We start from the raw sequence: 17,447 nt of genomic DNA on the forward strand, positions 1-17,447 counted from the left end.
GAGGGCTTCTGATTGAGTGCCAGGTGAGGGTGTGTGTGCCTGAGTGGTTTGGGTCACCCATGTGCTTCATCCAATACATTCTGCGCACCAGGATTTGGGTATTGCAGTATCTCTTCTGGCAACAGTAGACATTCAGCCCAACCTCATGCCAGTTGCCCTTGAAGTGTCATCTTGCCACAACATAGTTGCGTATTATTCTGTGTTCATTCAGGCTGATTGTTTGCATTCCACCACTTTCACTAGGCATTTCTCAGTCCTATTGTCACATGTGTGACATGGCTATGGTACATGCCATCTGTGTGATGGCATGTGTCATGTATGTGTATTGGACATGCCAATCACAGGCCAATGTGTGATGGCACTGCTAGCCAGCATGCAGCAAATGTGTTGGTCTTCCATCTTGGTGTCATCAATGTGTGCCATTTGCCTCCCCTTCATATGCAGTGGCAGTGCATGCATGGGAGGGTTATAGTCATGTGGGACATGTGTCAATGAAGTACTGTTTCTGTTGCTTCTCAGCCCTAATTGTGTGCCATGGTGCTAATGCCTGTTCCCATTTCTTTTCTTTCATGTCTTTTCAGGGGATGACGCACTTGATACTGCTGGGGTTGTGGAGATGGTGCAGACCCAGGAGGGGTCTCAGGCCCGACCGGGCACCAGTGAGGGACGTGGTGTGGTGGTGGGTGAGAACCCACACTTGCTGCAGACCATTATCTCAAGGGGTGTCTCTGGGTGCACCTCCCCCGAGTTCTATTCAGGTGTCGATTCGGATGATGAGACCTATGTGCGGTCGCAGGTAAGTGTTTCTGGGAGGGATTCTGTACTGTCCAACCCACCTGCACCAGGGGTAGGACCCTTAATGGGGATGTCAGTGTTGGTAGGTCTGCCTTTGGTGGTTACGGATGCAGGGTCACACTCCGCAACATCTGATCCTGTTCCTGGGCCAGCAGATCAGAGGGGGAATGCAGTCCTGCAGCCTCAGGCAGTGCCGGCACAGCAAGGCGCAGTTTGCCTTGCCCCAGACAGGTGTGGTGCCCGCCGACGCAGTGGCCGTACGCCACCTGGCAATACCGCATGGGAGCAATCCATATACGGTATGGCAAACTAACAGGCAGCATCATCTGAGATGATGGCTGAGGCCATGGATAGGGTGGCCACTTCCATTGTCCCCCAAGAAAGGCTGATGGAACAACTACAGCAGGCAACAGACTCCATTTGCCAGTCACACAGGGAGGACATGTTGGCGTCCAACAGGGACAGACGGGCGGCACTGGAGACTCAGCGGGAAGCCATTTCTATTGAGTCCCAGGGCCACAGGGAAGCCCTGAGGGTGGAACTCCGTCAGCTCAGGGTGACTCTTGTTGAGCTTGAGGCTTCAACTGACACGAGGACAGAACAGCAGATGGAGCGGCTCACACGTACGCTCTCAGCTGAGATGCAGGCAACTAGGGAGGAGGTCCGGGCATCCCGTGAGTTGTTGCATGGGGACCTCCGCACGATTATCCTCCAGAACCAGACCTTCCACACCCGCATGCTTGCTGCCATGGAGGACCAGACTAGGGCTTTGCGTGGGCTGCCTCCCATAGTGCCACCACCTCCTGATGCAGTTGCAGAGGGTGAGAAGAGCGACAGCAGCGAATCTCTCACAATAGGGTAGCCGTGCAGTCCATGAGCCCATGGAGGTGTTTTTTTTTCCGCAAGATCCACACAGGTGGGTTTTGGTGTGCACCCTGTCCTCGGACCTCCTGGGTGGCCTCCCCCACCCCCCTGGCCCATTCATGGCCATTTTTGATTTTTGATTTTTGATTTTTGATTTTTTGGACAGTGTGTTGCCTTGTGTGGCTGCCGTGGGCATATGCTGTATTGTGGCTGGGCACATGCAGGCTTGTCCTGAATTTGGGTTAGATGCTTGGGTTTGTGTGACACACACCCCTCCTGCTTCCCGTTTCCATGGGCATGCAAAGGGTGTGCCCAAGTGACATTGACTTACACAGTGACGTTGGACTCCCATTTGATGTGTGGACAGTCTGTTGTCAATACTGTGTATACATTCCTAGTGCATATTATTGTTGTATTGTACACTGCATGGTGTATTGATATGTGCCTCTGCATCCATCTCATCCTCCTAATTTGCAGGTCCATTTCTCATGTCTTCACAAGGCGGTCTACTTTGGAAATGGAGTCCATGTTGTAAGCAGTGCATCTACACTTTTGCGTGGCGCTAACACTGTACAGTTGGAAGTGTTTGAAGTGCTGGCATTATCAGGTAGTGAGACTACCAATTTTTTAAATCCGTACTGTCATGTTTATGGTAGGTTGGAGGTTGTGTAGGTGATTAGTATTATTGGTAAATATTTGGTAATGTGTGTTGTTGGTCCTGCATTACTGTGAGCATTTCATGTGTGGCCAGTTTCCATTAGGGACACTGTAGTTTGTGACACTTGTGTCATGTTGTGGGGATTCATTTGTTTGCTCTCACATAGCATGACATGCCATGGTGTGTTGTGTGGAGGTGCCGGGGAGGGGTTGGGTGACATGGCACTGTTCTCATGTTGTATTTTGCAAGTGGGTATTCATTTTTGCTGCATAGAAGTGTGTCTTTTGATGACACTGCATTGGTGGTGTTTGTGTAGGTAGGGATGCACACATTGTGACACTTCCAGGTGAAAAATCTCAGGCTATGGTTCTGACAGTTGACTGTCCCTTAATTCATCAGAATTGTCAGATTGAGTCATCATTGATTGTCAGATGGTATGTGCCAGGGCTGTGTGCACTCCACAGGGGTGTGATTTCTATGTGAAGTAATTAGCCACCAGCTGCGTACGGGCTGCCTCACCCCGTGCCCTTTCCCCTCCCATGCGCAGCGGGCGTGCATGTGGTTGGGGATGTGGGGGCACCACCATGTCCACAGCCAGGCCCCGGCGTGTTGCAACATTGTGCAGGACACATGCTGCCACTATGATCCTGCACACTACTGGGGGAGCGTATAACAGCTGCCCGCCAGAACGGTCAAGGGAGCGAAAGCGTGACTTGAGCACTCCGAATGTGCGCTCCACTATGCCCCGGGTTGCAATATGGGCTGTGTTGTATCTTACCTCGGGAGACGTGATGGGGTTCCGAATTGCCGTCATCATGTGGGTGCTCAGAGGGTAGGCACTGTCCCCTGGGGAGGTGGTGATGGGATCATTAGTGGGGTAGTGACATTACTCTGTATCTGTCATGCATGCGTGTGCTGTGGCATTTATACTCACCAAGCAGCCATGCATCGCCATGCCGTCCAGCTTCCATGTCCCGGTTTAGGGTTCACATCCTGTAAATGAAGCTGTCGTGGGTGGACCCTGGATAGTTGGCATATACTGAGGTGATGATTCCCTTGGCATCACATACTACCTGGACGTTGATGGAATGCCAGTGCTTGCGGTTTCGATAGATGTGCTCAGATGCCCTGGGGGGACGTAGAGCCACATGGGTGCAATCAATGGCACCTAGCACTTTGGGGAATTGGGCCACCCTGTAGAAATCCTGGCTGACAGCCTGCCTTTCTGCAGGTGTTCTGGGCAGGTATATGTGCCTGCGGACTGATGGCCGTGCAGTGATGATGGCCAACACCTGGTGTAGGCACCGTGACTGCGTGGCCTGTGACACCCCCCCACTATGGCACTTGTCCGCTGAAATGATCCGGTAGCCAAGAAGTGCAGTACATTGAGGACCTTCTCCAGGGGGCTCAGTGCTTGGGAGCACAGGGTGGGTGATGTGAGGTCATCCTCCCACTCACTGACCAGGTCGAGTATTATGTGAGATGGAAACCTGTACCTCCCATACACCTGGTCATCAGGCATACCAAAAAGGCTGGTTCTGGGTGTGAAGATTCTGGCCTTGACTATCCTCCTCCTCCTCCTGCGGTATCCCACGGCCACTGCTGCTAGGAACGGTATATTCATCCTGGCGTCTGAGCTTGTTTGTTGTTTGCGCACACTTTTTTGTTTGCGCCTGCTTCAAGCTGGTGTACGTGTTTCTGGATTGGACTTTTTTTTTTGGCGTGTTGTAGGCGACCGTGTAAATCTTCCCGCCCACCCCAGGAATACACGTAACACGCTCTCCCAGGCCCAGTCGTGAGTGAATATTCCCGCCCACCCCAGGAATACACGTAACACGCTCTCCCAGGCCCAGTCGCGTGTGGAAGTTCACGCGAACCCGTATTACACGTACCCTGCTGATATCGCCTGTGGAAGTTAACGCGAACCCCGTAATACACGTACCCTGCTGATATCTTGTGTGGAAGTTCACGCGCACCCCTGAAATACACGTACCCAGGCAAATCGCACTGCTGGGGGGTGGGGGTGCAGGGAGACATGAGTGGGGGCCTGGTGGACGATGCCCCTGACTGCTGGGGTTTGGGGGTGCAGGGGGACATGAGTGGGGGCCTGGTGGAGAGTGCCCCTGACTGCTGGGGGGTGGGGGGGAGACATGAGTGGGGGCCTGGTGGAGGGTGCCCCTGACTGCTGGGGGGTGGGGGTGCAGGGGGACATGGGTTGGACATGAGTGGGGCCTGGTGGAGGGTGCCCCTGGATGCTGGGGGGTGGGGGTGCAGGGAGACATGAGTGGGGGCCTGGTGGAGGGTGCCCCTGGATGCTGGGGGGTGGGGGTGCTGGGAGACATGTGTGGGGGCATTGTGGAGGGTGCCCTGCACTGCTGGGGGGTGGGGGTGCAGGGGGACATGAGTTGGACATGAGTGGGGCCTGGTGGAGGGTGCCCCTGACTGCTGGGGGTGCTGGGAGACATGAGTGGGGGCCTGGTGGAGGGTGCCCCTGGATGCTGGGGGTGGGGGTGCTGGGAGACATGAGTGGGGGCCTGGTGGAGGGTGCCCCTGACTGCTGGGGGGTGGGGGGGTGGTAGACATGAGTGGGGCCTGGTGGAGGGTGCCCCTGACTGCTGGGGGTGGGGGTGCAGGGGGACATAAGTTGGACATGAGTGGGGCCTGGTGGAGGGTGCCCCTGGATGCTGGGGGGTGGGGGTGCTGGGAGACATGAGTGGGGGCCTGGTGGAGGGTGCCCTGACTGCTGGGGGGTGGGGGTGCAGGGGGACATGAGTTGGACATGAGTGGGGCCTGGTGGAGGGTGCCACTGACTGCTGGGGGGTGGGGGTGCAGGGGGACATGAGTTGGACATGAGTGGGGCCTGGTGGAGGGTGCCCCTGACTCCTGGGGGGTGGGGGTGCAGGGGTACATGAGTTGGACAAGAGTGGGGCCTGGTGGAGGGTGCCCCTGGATGCAGGGGGGTTGGGGTGCAGGGAGACATGAGTGGGGGCCTGGTGGAGGGTGCCCTGACTGCTGGGGGGTGGGGGTGCAGGGGGACATGAGTTGGACATGAGTGGGGCCTGGTGGAGGGTGCCACTGACTGCTGGGGGGTGGGGGTGCAGGGGGACATGAGTTGGACATGAGTGGGGCCTGGTGGAGGGTGCCCCTGGATGCTGGGGGGTGGGGGTGCAGGGAGACATGAGTGGGGGCCTGGTGGAGGGTGCCCCTGGATGCTGGGGGGTGGGGGTGCTGGGAGACATGTGTGGGGGCATTGTGGAGGGTGCCCTGCACTGCTGGGGGGTGGGGGTGCAGGGGGACATGAGTTGGACATGAGTGGGGCCTGGTGGAGGGTGCCCCTGACTGCTGGGGGTGCTGGGAGACATGAGTGGGGGCCTGGTGGAGGGTGCCCCTGGATGCTGGGGGGTGGGGGTGCTGGGAGACATGAGTGGGGGCCTGGTGGAGGGTGCCCCTGACTGCTGGGGGGTGGGGGGGTGGTAGACATGAGTGGGGCCTGGTGGAGGGTGCCCCTGACTGCTGGGGGGTGGGGGTGCAGGGGGACATAAGTTGGACATGAGTGGGGCCTGGTGGAGGGTGCCCCTGGATGCTGGGGGGTGGGGGTGCTGGGAGACATGAGTGGGGGCCTGGTGGAGGGTGCCCCTGGATGCATGGGGGTGGGGGTGCAGGGGGACATGAGTTGGACATGAGTGGGGTCCTGGTGGAGGGTGCCCCTGACTGCTGGGGGGTGGGGGTGCAGGGGGACATGAGTTGGACATGAGTGGGGCCTGGTGGAGGGTGCCCCTGACTGCTGGGGGGTGGGGGTGCAGGGGTACATGAGTTGGACAAGAGTGGGGCCTGGTGGAGGGTGCCCCTGGATGCAGGGGGGTTGGGGTGCAGGGAGACATGAGTGGGGGCCTGGTGGAGGGTGCCCTGACTGCTGGGGGGTGGGGGTGCAGGGGGACATGAGTTGGACATGAGTGGGGCCTGGTGGAGGGTGCCACTGACTGCTGGGGGGGTGGGGGTGCAGGGGGACATGAGTTGGACATGAGTGGGGCCTGGTGGAGGGTGCCCCTGGATGCTGGGGGGTGGGGGTGCTGGGAGACATGAGTGGGGCCTGGTGGAGGGTGCCCCTGGATGCTGGGGGGTGGGGGTGCAGGGAGACATGAGTGGGGGCCTGGTGGAGGGTGCCCCTGGATGCTGGGGGGTGGGGGTGCTGGGAGACATGAGTGGGGCCTGGTGGAGGGTGCCCCTGGATGCTGGGGGGTGGGGGTGCAGGGAGACATGAGTGGGGGCCTGGTGGAGGGTGCCCCTGGATGCTGGGGGGTGGGGGTGCTGGGAGACATGAGTGGGGGCCTGGTGGAGGGTGCCCCTGGATGCTGGGGGGTGGGGGTGCTGGGAGACATCAGTGGGGGCCTGGTGGAGGGTGCCCCTGGATGCTGGGGGGTGGGGGTGCTGGGAGACATGAGTGGGGGCCTGGTGGAGGGTTCCCCTGGATGCTGGGGGTGGGGGTGCTGGGAGACATGCGTTGGTGGGCAGTAGTGCAAGGTGACATGTGGGTTGGCTGGGGGGCATGGCCAACGTGGATGGGCTGCCTGCGGGACATGTGCAGGGGTGCAGGGTAGTCCCCTGTGGCGTGGGCCGCCTGCATGGGCCGTGGAGGGTGTAGAGGGAACAGCTGGGAGGACCCACACGGCCAATTCACGTGTAGGACTCCCCGGCACCCCCGAAATACACGTAGGCTGCGAGATTCGCGTGTGGAATTTCCCATGCACCCAGAGTACACGTACCCTGCTGGAATCGCATGTGGAACTTCACGCGCACACCGAAATACACATACCCTGCAAATTCGCGTGTGAAACTTCCCGCGCACCTTGGAATACACGTGCCCTGCTGAAATCGCGTGTGAAACTTCACACGCACCCCGAAATACACGTACCATGGACAATCGCGTGTGGAATTTCCAGCGCACCCCGAAATACACGTACCCAGGCTAATCGCATGTGGAACTTCCCGCGCACCCCAAAATACACACACACGCTATTTTTCACACAGCAGGTGTCCGTGTTTGTCGGTACCCCTTTGCACCTCATTTGTCCTAGAGGGCCACAGTATGGATCATTCATCATAGCTGTATATAGGTACTTTTTGTAAGCGCATATTTTGGCGCACATTTATTTCAGGCGCAGGGACGCTACCGCCTGCTTTCTTGTGGCGGACTTGTTTGGCCCTGTCCGCGTCTTTGACCGTGCGCTGGTTTGCCCTATTCGATACCATGAATACGAGTTGTAGGCGAGCGTGTGGGCGTTCTGCACACTTACCTCCTGTACTTCCCCCGTGACGCCCATATTTTCACACGTTGTTCCCCATTCCGAGTGTTACGCCCCGTGTTACGCCTACTTTTGTTATCTTCGCCACGCTATGTGCGATTTTGCTGTGGCCATGGCGCACGCCGTTGGATAACCTGTGCGCCGGCGAGTGCCGCGCACTTTTTCAGCGCACATCCAATATTTTTCTTGCGCACGGACTTCCATGAATCGATGTGTGCTGGTTTCCCTGCAATTTTCGCTTTGGCACTGCGATTCGCATGTTTTGGCACATCTGCACCTGTATTTTCGGCGCACATTAATTCCATAAATCGGCCTGTATGTTTTTATGCTAACGTCAACAAACTAGGCATCTAGGGTCAGGACACAAGGTATGCTTCCTCGGAATACCCTCATTAATGGAGATTACACTATGCATTGAAAACATTTCTCGCTCACCTCACTCCATTCATACTTCACTCTGTTGCGTAACAACTCTCGCAAGGGTTCTACAATTGTGGCATAATTAAGTTATTGTATTGAGACGTTGCTCGTAGTTTATTTACATTCGTTTTGGCACAGTTTTCTTTTAACACGCTCATTTGCGATTTACTGATAACTAACTTTGAATTTTAAATGTTTTATTCTTTTTAGTACTTTTTAGATTTAATTGTAATTAGTAAAGTTGTGCTTTAATTCCTATAATAGCTGACGTCCCTTGAGGCTCCGATGCCGGCATCGCTTTGTATAAATCCCTGTGTGCTCTCACGCTGCCAGTTCTGTGAACTACATCTCCATCTTAGTTGTAGTCCACGCGTATATTTAGAAAATTGTCAGGTGTGTTAGCGACTAGCAAGTCTGCACGTGGACGCAATGTTACTCACTGAGCCCTTTGTGCGCCGGGCTGTGTTTGCTTTCATTTGTTGGTATTGGTGCCATGGGAACGACCGAGACATTAGCTACATTGCTCGCCGCACAACGTTTACGGCGCAAGGCTATAGTGCGTCATCACATTGACAAACCGCTGGTGAGTAAGGAAGTTAAGTGTACCGCGCACTGCACTCCGGAATTGGGAGTAGCAGTTTTGCCTTCACCACTATTGCCTAATACTCCTAAATTAGTGAGAGAAGACTTATGCTGCACAATTAAATCTGTTGACAACAGCTCCATGGAAGGATGCACTTCCCCTAGCCATGACTTTTATGGCCTGTCAGATGGGGACATTAAGAGCTCCTGCAGGTACTTCTTAGTGAAGGAAGCAGCGATAGAGTTACAATCCGAGATGGTAAATCTCTCCCTCCTCAATACTAGATCACTGCCTAAACACGCTGAGGATATCCACGATTATATTGTGAATAACCACATAGTTATCACGTGTTTTACAGAGACTTGGTTATCGGATTCACATGGGCCTAAGATTGAACAAGTGACTCTTCCAGATTTAAGTCTTCTTTGGAAAAAATCAGAAAGAGGGCATAGGGCGTGGGGTGGTTATAATCTGTAGGAAAGCCTTAGGGGTGTACGAAATCCAGCTAGAATACCAAGGGTATGGCATTTTACATACTAAAATCACAACCAATTATAATAACAGTGTGAATTATATCCTGATGTATAGGCCCCACATTGAGATGCCTACTTTTAATGAACACATACAGCAGTTGTTATCTCTGTTACACAAACTTAACTGTGCCACAGCTTTTTTGGGTGATTTTAACCATTGGAAAGGAGATCTAAGGGTTAAGCCAGCCAAGGATCTAGAATTTATGCTAAAAAAGGTGGATATACATGTGCATACTTTTGACCCTTCACACGTAAAGGGTCACATGTTGGATTGGCTCACCATTAGGAATATGAAGGTGGTAGCTGTGAATACAGTACTATGCATATGGTTGGACCATTCTTTTATCACATGCAAGGTGAAGTTACCAGCACCTCAGCAGCGTAACCATGGTATCCCTCATCAGGCCCATAGTTCGAATTTTCAGAAAAGAAAGCCTACCGAAATGGCTAGCTGTCTGTAGGAAATTATGAGCCAAACGACAGACCAGGGCTCTCTGCATTATTTAGTGGAGAAATACAAAACACACCTGGAAGCCTTTTTGGATAGAGCTGTCCCGTTCAAAACAAAAACAGTCAAAGATTGCCTCAATCACCAGAGCTGGTTCACTCCTGACCTGATATTGCTTAAACAGGTGAAGAGACAGGCTGAGCGTACTTGGATTAAAATGAAAACACAGGAAAATAAAGAAGCTTGGAAAATAATTGAGAAAGAATATAAATTAAAGATCACAGAGACTAAGAAAAAATTCAATAACAAGCAAATAACCAGGGCAGAAAATGAAACAAAAAAAGCGTTCAAAATATTTAAAAAACGGGGAAAATCCTGGCACTCTGGCTAGACCTTTTGTGCCTGATTGAGATTGTTGTCATCATGCGAAGAAAGCCTTTGCAGAGAAAATTACTCTGGCACGAAATAAAATCAGTAAAGATCTGGACATGCAAGTCTCCTTAGGGCTTCAAGATATTGAAGGGACAGAGGAATGCCAGAACCCCCCGGCATTATTTAACTTTAGCTCTGTGCTAGATATGGATATGGATAATCTCTTGAGGGAGATTCGTCCGACTAGTTGTCCCGGAGATCTCTTACCCTCCAAAATTATTCTGGAGAATAGGGAAATGTTTGTCCCCTTCCTCAGAAGATTAACAAATGCATCTTTTGTACAAGGATCCATTCCTGCAATCATTAAAGATGTGGTGGTGACCACTTTACCACAAAAAAACAGGACTGGACCCCAAGGAACCAACCAATCTCCGGCCCATAACAAATACCCAATTTTTGCTCAAAGTAATAGATAAAATGGCCACTATCAAGTTTCAACACCATATGGCGGTCACTGGACTCCTTCATGGGAAACAGCCTGGGTTCCGTAGTAATTACAGAACCGAGAGTGCCCTCTTGGTTCTGCGCAATCAACAGCTTTAGAAAGGAGTGGCACAGGGCTGCTGATTCTTCTTGCTCTATCAGCAGCATTTGATCTGCTTGAGGAAACTCGCCATGAATGTACTCACTGTGGTGCCAGGATCCACTGCTAAGTCTACCCATTTGCCACAGATTTGGACATTGCACCATGGTATCCTTCCTCTCTTCCTCACCACCTGCGTTGCTCCATCATCAGTCCCATGTTCTCTGAGCTACGGTTGTCTGCTATTTCTTCTTCCGCCACAAAATGTACACGGTTACCGCTGGCTAGGCGGCATTTCTTTGCAAAATGACCTATGTACTGCACACACAGTAAGACACCAAGACTTACCCTTAGACAGTAGTATAGAAAAATATACAATTTAGTAGGCCCAGGAATAAACACAAGTGAATACTGGAATGCACAGTAAAAACACCACTAAAACAACACACTTTGTAAAATATATACAGTGTGAAAAACCTGAAGGTATTTCACCACTCAGTTCCCGGGGATTCCTTTTTCCGGTGGCCAGGGGAAGGCCATCGCTATTCGATCCCGACCCTGGGGGTGAACAAGCTCGGGAGGATCATCTGGGTAGGGGGTCCTCTGGGAGTGGGGAGGAGACATCGGAAAGGTGAGAATTGGTATCCCCCATTTCCTGACAGTTATTTGCCCCATATTCCCTCTACCGTTATGGGTTATTACAACTCCTAGAACTCCCCTCTTTAAATAATCGGCCCAACTACTGAGACGAGGAAGAGGAAGACTAGGAAGATTACCACTAGTAACACGTACTGGTCTTGTCCCATTAATAAGGCCAGGCAAGTCCAGGCACTCAGTCACAATCATATAAACCTGAAACACGGAAAGACAGACAGGAAAGCAGGGTCTGAGAAGTAAGGCAAGCTGGATGGTGAGACAGAGGGGCAGCTGAGAGAGAGCCAGACCAGGGAGAACGGAACACAGAGATACTGACATGCTGCAAGTTGTGGGAGAAGAAAACATGGCAAGGGTGCCGTGTCTCCAAGTAGCCAGAAGAGTTCAGACAAGGGAGCCGAGGGGCCAGATAGTCCCTTTCCTCCATGCACCAGCTGACTGCTTGTTTCCTACCCTGGACCGCAACGCCACCTGGGAGTGTCTGAGGGGCAGGTGGGCAATATCCTGACCTCGACGAGTTGAAAACTGAAGCACGTGCAAAAGCAATCACAGCCGGTGGGTATAACGAAAGAGATAGCCTGGTTTGTGATTTGCGCGATTGTGAAAGCTACAGTGTTACACGCAATGCTACGTGTTGAAGGATAAAGACTCTGCATTGAAAGTTTGGTGGAAGTATTTAGCCATGGAGCCATTGAGAAACAAAGTAACAGAGCGGTGCCGTGTGATAAGGCACGTTATTGAACGCTTCGTGAAAGATATAAGAACAGTGAATAATGAAAGTGCAATGTGTTGAAAGCCATTGAAAGGAAGGGGACGAGGGAAAGGGAGCGTGCAAAGATCCCAAAAGGCCAATGTGGCTAATGTGAAAGTGAATGGACATTTTTGTCAAAAGAGGAACAGAGTGTCTGTGGGCCTGTCCTAAAGAACTATTTGTTTTTGTGAACTGAGGAACAGAGTGGCCGAAGGCCGTTCTGCGAAACCAAGTGCAAGTGGCGCGGATATTAAGAAACAAACCCTGCTGTCAGAGTGGTCTATGCGGTTGTAAAGGTCTCTGGCAAAGCAAGAGTAATAAGGACCCTGCTGTCTGAGTGGTTACACATGGAGGTGATAATACTATGGAGGTGCGAAGGTCTCTGACAGGTGAACATTGTGAAAGAGAAGTATAAAGGTATGGAGATTCCCCAAGCTCTGAGTAGTGGAGCTGTTTAGCTGGAAAGTGTAATCCAGGTGAGGGACACCCAAAAGAATCCCTTGAAGAGAATTGTGATGATGCATATTGAAATAGACAAGGAAAGCCTAACAGATTTATGAGAGATCTTTGAACTTTGCATACAACCTACCTTGAAGGAATTTTGTGACAACCCCATTGAACTGAACTTGGAGAAGGGAGTTGTGAGCCACTTTCATTGCCATTCTGTCATTCTTTTATTACACTCCTTATCCTCATCCATTTTCCCACACTCAGTTATTGTGAAATGTAAGGGCAAGTATAGGTTTCTGATACAGACTTTTTCCTTTGTTTGACTGAGTGACTTGGACCATTTTATTTTACTTTGATGGTCGAGACTACTCTCATTATAGAATGATGACCAGTTAGGAAGTCTCCAACCCCAGTCAAGCTTAATAAAGGTGTTGAAACGTGTACTGTTTGTGTCTGCGTCCTTACTTGTGATACCATACTTGCCTCACATAAGTCACTGATGTCAAATGCGGTAAAGTGCTAAACACTGCAAAAAACCTGTAAAGGAAAAGGGCAAGCAAACCTTGAAGCATACACAGTCTTCAGAGATGGATAACCCTAACTTCATAAGTTCATCCCTATGATGAATGGAGCCTTGTGCTCAATGTTTCATGCATGCAAAGGAGCCGCCGGCAAATTTAAAGACAGGATTCTGAAGGGTGAAAACAGGTTCCAAGAGTCGGGGCAGGATCTGCTGCGATAAACAAAGCTATTCCTAACTTTCGGAGGACTTTAGGAAGCGGAGGCTACCCAAGCCAATGAGAAGACCATGAGGGATCCTCTGTGCATAAAATACAATGGATGAACAAGGGGCCACCGGTAAGCGGTTTCAGTACTCACTGCCCTTAGCTTGGTTTGGGTCAAAACTTGGCAGGTTTGGAGGGGGTCATCAGAGGTTCGATTTCCCACCCTTGATTCAGCTTCAAAGTGCACAAGTGATGCGGGTGCAGATGCACGTCCAGTTTACACCAGGAGCTGTATCTTTCGTCTCAGTGGAAGAACAAAAAAAACACTGATACAGCTGGTCTCAGGGCACAAAAAGGAACGCGGGCAAACCACCTTCTGTGACCGTCACCATTGCACAGTGACGCAGGGGCACCCAACTCTTTCAATCTGACACATACTTCTGTCTCATGGCACAAAGCAACTGGGTGAAAAGGTGCTTTGCAGTGAAAGCTCGGATTCCCCAAATGTTCGAGGCAAAAGGCGATGCGACGATGCTCCTACCTGGGTGCCAAGGTTCGCGCTTGACAGTCCACTGGATGGCCCAAGAACACTTCTGAACAAGCTCTTTTGCAGGTCAACCAGGAAGCTTCAAAAGTGATTGGTACCCCCACTCACAGTGGACACAGTGGACTCAGGGTGCCCACCTTCTGCGTGGTGCTGGATAGTCCTTCAGTCTGCTTGGCTCTCCTGGATGCTTGACTCTGTCTACAGGCCGATTTGGACCTGTTGCTGATCTACAGGTCTGTATTTAAGACCTCTCCTCATATCCACAAGTCCGGTGAGTGCTCGCACTGAGCCGGCCAATGAGGATATCTGGCCCACTCATGTACTGAAGCAGTGGTCCAACCAAAAACCACTGTGGCTCTCATGCCCTTGTGCACACCAGACATCCTGGTACCAGTAGTGTGGATTGGGACCAGGCTGTCCCAGCCCACTTCCTGGTGTAAGAAACCTGAGGTTATTCTCCCCGTGAAACCTTGAGAATCCCTCATTCAGGTGGCCAGGGCACAGCCATTGCTTTTTGATCCAGTTCCTAGGGGTGGACCAGTGAGGGAGGATCACCTGGGTAAGGGAACCTGGGGATGGGCTCGGGGGAGTACACCAGGTGAGATGCGGTATGTTACCGGGGAAGAAGACGAGAATGAAGAGATCCCTGAGACCTTTGTGGGCTGTCCCACAGTTGGCCCCCTTTCTCCTATAAAATCTCTCACATTAAAATTGCCAAACAAACCCCATCTGGCAAATCCCCTAAGAACCCAAACCCTACTAGAGTTGAAAACCACATCTACCAGAAATCCTGCTTTCCCACCTTCTACCCGAAAACGCTCAACCATTATTTTTCACGTCCTTCTGATTATTCTTTTCTGAACACTCAGTCTACCCTGAGAAAACACTACCAGACCGAGAATCCCTTGTGTTAATTTCAAGATCCCAGTTATTCCCGTATTCCTCACAAACTCCAATGATCTGATCCCTTTGATTATCATTTTGCAAACTCCCCATCAAATGTAACCAACGGGTAACATTCTTACAAACCCTACAAAACCTATCCTTTTGAGATTCCCACAAGCCCCAATACGAGGATTTTTCATCCATGTAACATTGCTTTCCCTTCTGACCCTGTAGGATACCTGGAAACTCACCTTCTTTTTCTGACACAAATATTTTTCCCTGACATATCACCAGGACCGTTCATCTGAAATGTCCCAATACTAGGGTTAGGCCAAGTCAGGCAATTAACCTAAACCACACACACCTGACGGCCCTTCCTTTTCCCCACAGGGATAAAAGGTGGTGCAAGAGAGCGCAGTACGAGCAAGGCGAGTACAGCAGACAGCACGATGAGACGGCTACCACGCGGCCGTTCAAGAGAAGGAGAAAGGCAGCAGGAATCGAGAGGGTGGCAAGGAAAGAAGTGACCTTGCCCTTTTCATCTCAGTCCCAAAGAATCTTCCTGGGAGAGAGACTAAGACCACGAACAATAGCACAAGTGTCCTGCAGCAGATATGAACATTACACAGGGCAAGCCTATGCTGATAAGCAGGAGCGAGGGAAGCTCCTGCACCCGTGGTACCGGCCTTGACTCCAGAGAAGGCAAAAGCCAAGTGGTTCATCACAGCCAGTGAGTCTAGGGGAGAACCGACAAGAACCGGGCTGTGATGAGCAAGAATCGCAAAGTGGCAAATTTTGAACCGTAGCTGATGAACTTTGAATGAACTGTTGGAAGCGTGAAGGGGGGGACCAGCTACAGAGGGAAAGTGGCACCACTGGGTGCTAACTCGAGAGACTCTGGTCGAGCCCCATATGAGAGAAACTACAAGTACCAGAAGGCTGTAGGAAGGCCAGCGAAATAGGTTAACATGGTCATGCAGAGGGTCAAGCAAAATCTCCATACAATTGAAAGACTTTGATCTACAAGCAGTGTGAAAGAAAGGGAAGTGAATCCCACAGTGAGAATAAACATTAAGAAAACAAGGGAATTGCATCCCACTAAAAGTCAAGAGGGATCCATGCCTGACCGAGGGAGATCCAGGAGTGAAGCTGTCACCCAAGCAAAAGACATTGAGAAATTGAGGGAGGAGGAATCCTGCGAAAGGCAAGAGGGGTCCGAGCCAGACCGAGGAAGATCCAGGGGAGAAGCTATCACCCAAGAATATGAAGGCAACAGGGGTCTGAGCTTGACCAAGGGAGATCCAGGGGTGAAGCCATCACCTAAGAATATAAAAAGAAGAGAGGTCCGAGCCCCACTGAGGGAGATCCAGGGGTGAAGCTATCACCCAAAGTTGATTGATAAAGGAACTGTAAAATAATTTGGATTACAATTGAGAAAGGCGAGCACCCAGAAGAGGGGAACCCAGGGATGACCCCGTCATCCAGCAAACTTTGGAAATTAACTTCCATTTGTAAAAGGAACTTTTTGTTTTTGTTATTTGAATACATCAGGCCCTTAAGGCAAGAGCCATTCCAAGGAGATGAGAACTGACTATCGACGGTCCTGAGAATAGCCACTGTTGTCTCATGCCGGAGAGGCCAGAGACTGTACTGTGTGCCAAGCTCCGATGTTACCCTGTGGCCAAAACGTGGGGAAGGGAGACCCAGGCTACAGAATCCTGACATATTATTTGAGAACACTTCTTTCTTTTCTTGAGAACTATCCCACACCTCTTTTTGTATTAGTTGTGAGGTTTTGGCAATAGGTTTCTTAGTATAGGCCTTTTATTTTGCCACAACGCCACTAGGACTGCCTTATTCTTCATTTGATGGTTGACGCTTGCTCCCATCCTAGATTTAGGTTTAGATTAGGCATTTTTCCAACCTGCACTCAGCATTCATTGTTCAATAAAACACCCTTGAACTGTGATCACTTCTCTGTCTTACTTGTTATCACCATGAGTTCCTCACACTGGGTACTGTGAGAAACCTGAGGGTAGTATCCCGAGTAGACCTCAAGAATCCCATATTCAGGTGGCCAGGGAAGGGCTGGCGCTCTCAGATCCCAACCATGGGGGTGGATGAGCAAGGGAGGATCACCTGGGTAGGGGAACCCGGGGTTATGCTCAAGGAAATGCCCCAGGTGAGATGCAGTATTATACGGGGGAAAGGGGCGAGGAAGATGAGCTTCTTGAAGCTTTTATATGTTGCACCAGCTCAACCTCCCTTCCACCTAAAGAATCTTCCTTGTCCGAAACCAATGACCCCTCCGCATCTCGTAAACCCATCAAAGACCACAACTCCCAGAATCCCTGCTATCTTGTATTCTACCTGGATATTCCCAATCATTCTACTTCATGTCCCTCTGATAATTCATTTCCGAACACCCAATCTACCTTGACAAAACATTACCGTTTTCACAATCCCCTCTGTTCAGTTCACGATCCCGGCGATCCCCGTTTGCTTCATAATCCCTACCAATCCCGTCCCTCTGATTATCACTTCCCGAACTACCAGTCAAATGTGACCAACAACTACAGTTCCCACAAACCCTCTTTCTCATCCTCCAAAAACCACCCTTCCGAGATTACCACAAATCCCTCTTGTATGAGGGTTACAATAACATACAATACCTCTTCCTCCCTATATCCTGTGAGATACCCTGACACTCTAATCCCCCCTCTTCTGACACAAACACTTTTCTGCACTACGGAAGACAACGGAATAACACCCTATCCGTTCACCGGACATGTCCCAAGTGTCAGGCAAGGGTAGGCTATTGACCAGAACCACACACCGGACAGCCCTTTCCTTTCCCCACAGGGATAAAAGGTGGA

This window comes from Ambystoma mexicanum, chromosome 3p (genome assembly GCF_040938575.1).
Source record: "Ambystoma mexicanum isolate Mex_15411 chromosome 3p, UKY_AmexF1_1, whole genome shotgun sequence".
NCBI lineage: Eukaryota > Metazoa > Chordata > Amphibia > Caudata > Ambystomatidae > Ambystoma > Ambystoma mexicanum.